The 2,397-nt window shown below is 44.7% G+C and overlaps 1 pseudogene; it reads left to right on the forward strand.

Annotated features, from left to right (window-relative positions):
- LOC101574708 overlaps positions 1-2,097 on the forward strand; it is a 5,194-nt pseudogene extending 3,097 nt beyond the window's left edge.
- The last annotated feature ends 300 nt before the right edge of the window (positions 2,098-2,397 follow it).

Here is a 2,397-nt window from a genome sequence, read left to right on the forward strand (position 1 = left end):
AAAAAAAAAAAAATAAAAAAATGAAACTGTGGCAGGTCCTGTAACCAGTCATTAAAGCAAATTATCAGGCAGATGAACAGACAAGAAAATATACAGAACACTTAAAAAAATTACATTAAATCAAGGTGCACTCTTAGATGCGTTGGTCATGTTTCATTATAATCATTTCCTTAGTTTTAGGGTTATAGCTGTAGTCTAGTCAATTAGAGCTTTCCCTAGGGGTCACCAAGTAGTATTTCTTTTCTTGCACTTTTTAAATATACTTTAAATTACTATAAGTACCTTTTTCCTGTTAACATCACACATTTTATAGGCTGTAAGAGTTAGGAGAGAGGTTTTTTCAGTACCAGAAACTGAACTCAGGACTTTACACTTGCCTGGCGGGTGCTTATGCCACTGAGCTATCTTCCCTGGCCAGAAGAGAGAAGAGCTGTAGATCACCAGACGGGATCTTTGTTCATTTTCCCTCTTTATTATAAAACCAAGTTTCAGGTCTTTCTTTCTCTCTTTCTTCTTTCTTTCTTTCTTTCTTTCTTTCTTTCTTTTTTTTCTTTCTTCTTTCTTTCTTTCTTTCTTTCTAAACAGAGCTCAAACTCGGGACCTTGTACTTATGCCACTGAGCTGTCTCCCCAGCTCAGATCTTGTTTCTATACTCTTTAATTTACATTTGAAAAAAAAATCCACTTTCTTTTCCCCTAAATTGGTCCCATGTTCACAAAATATAACTTCCAGGTGACATTTGGGAATAGACATTGAGCAATTCAACATTATTAAGATGGTCTACATGACTAGGGGCCAGGGAGATGGCTCAGTGGAGTAAGTGCTTCCCTGGCAAGCGCAAGGGACTGAGTTCAATCCCCGGTTCTGCAAAAAATAAAAATAAATAAAGATGTTCTACATGACTTTATCCCTCTTGTGTACTTCCCCTCCCCCAACCAGGGATTGAACTCAGGCCCTTGTACTTGCCAGGCAAACTCTTATTCTACTGAGCCATCTCCCTGGCCCCCTCTTGTGTACTTTTGAAAGAGCTAAAGGAGAAAGAAAAGAAAAAAAGAGAAAAGAAGGGATCCTACTTAGATCCCCCAAGGTCAGGCTACATGAGCAAGCTGCTAACTTTATTTTGGGGTTGCATTATATGTGCTCAGAGAGGCAGTTCTGCCCTGTTGCACCAAAGTTAGAAATGTCAGCGGAGGGGGGTGCAGCTCTGCTCTGTAACTCCAGAGTCAGATCCTCCTGTGGTCAGCAGCTCAGCCCTGTTTTCTGTCACTGACTAGTCCAGGTGTCCCTGCTGGTCATGCAGAGCTGTTGCTTATGTTCAGGATGAGAATCCTTGTTCCTGGCTCATAGTTATTTCAACCTTGATCAAGAGATCAGGAAAGTGGGCCGGGAGATGGCTCAGGGGAATAAGCGCTTCCCTGGCAAGGGCAAGGGCCTGAGTTCAATCCCCAGTTCCAAAAAAGATCAGGAAAGCATAAAAAAGGAGTTGTGGGGGCTGGTGAGATGGCTCAGTGGTCTAAAGCACCTACTTAGAACAAGCTTAGCAAAGCACAGGGACTGTGTTTCAATCCCCCAGCACCACATGCCAGCCAGCCCGCCCCTGGTGGGCTGAGCTGGCCCCCCCCCCACACATAAATAAAATAAATAAAATTTTTTAAAAAGGAGTTGTGGGCCAGCGAAATAACTCAGCAGTCTAAATTGCCTGCTTAGGCAGGTGCAGAAGACCACGGTTTGATCCCCGGCACCACATGCCACACCAGCCCTGCCCTCAGGAACAACGGTCGTGCCAGAAAGGGCCTCGGTCATGTGCAGCCTATTCGCTGCACGAACTGCGCCCGGTGCGTACCCAAGGATAAGGCCATTAAGAAGTTTGTCATTCGGAACATAGTGGAGGCCGACGTCAGGGACATTTCTGAAGCCAGTGTCTTCAACGGTTATGCGCTTCCCAAGCTGGATGTGAAGCTGCACTATTGTGTGAGTTGTGCCATTCATAGCAAAGTGGTCAGAAATCGATCTCGTGAAGCCGGTAAGTACCGAACTCCTCCATCCCAATTTAGACCTGCTGGTGCTGCACCATAACCTCCACCAAAGCCCATGTGAGGGGATCTGGGTCTTAATGGACTGAAGAAAACTCTCTTGAGAAAGAAATAATAAATTGAATATTATACTTTAAAAAAAAGAAAGAAAAAGAAAAGAAGCCCCAGAGGGGCTGGGGAGATGGCTCAGTGGAACAAGTGTTTCCCTGGCAAGCACAAGGGCCTGAGTTCAATCCCCGGTTCCACCAAAAAAAAAAAAAAAAAAAACCCAGGAAAAAATACCTATAAATAGGTAGGCCCAGGGCCCAGGAAGCCCTCGTGGCAGACAGCTGTGAAGGGCTGAAGCAGACCCTCCCCACCAGCC

Source organism: Octodon degus, unplaced genomic scaffold, assembly GCF_000260255.1.
Source record: "Octodon degus isolate 3935 unplaced genomic scaffold, OctDeg1.0 scaffold00011, whole genome shotgun sequence".
In the NCBI taxonomy this organism is placed as follows: domain Eukaryota; kingdom Metazoa; phylum Chordata; class Mammalia; order Rodentia; family Octodontidae; genus Octodon; species Octodon degus.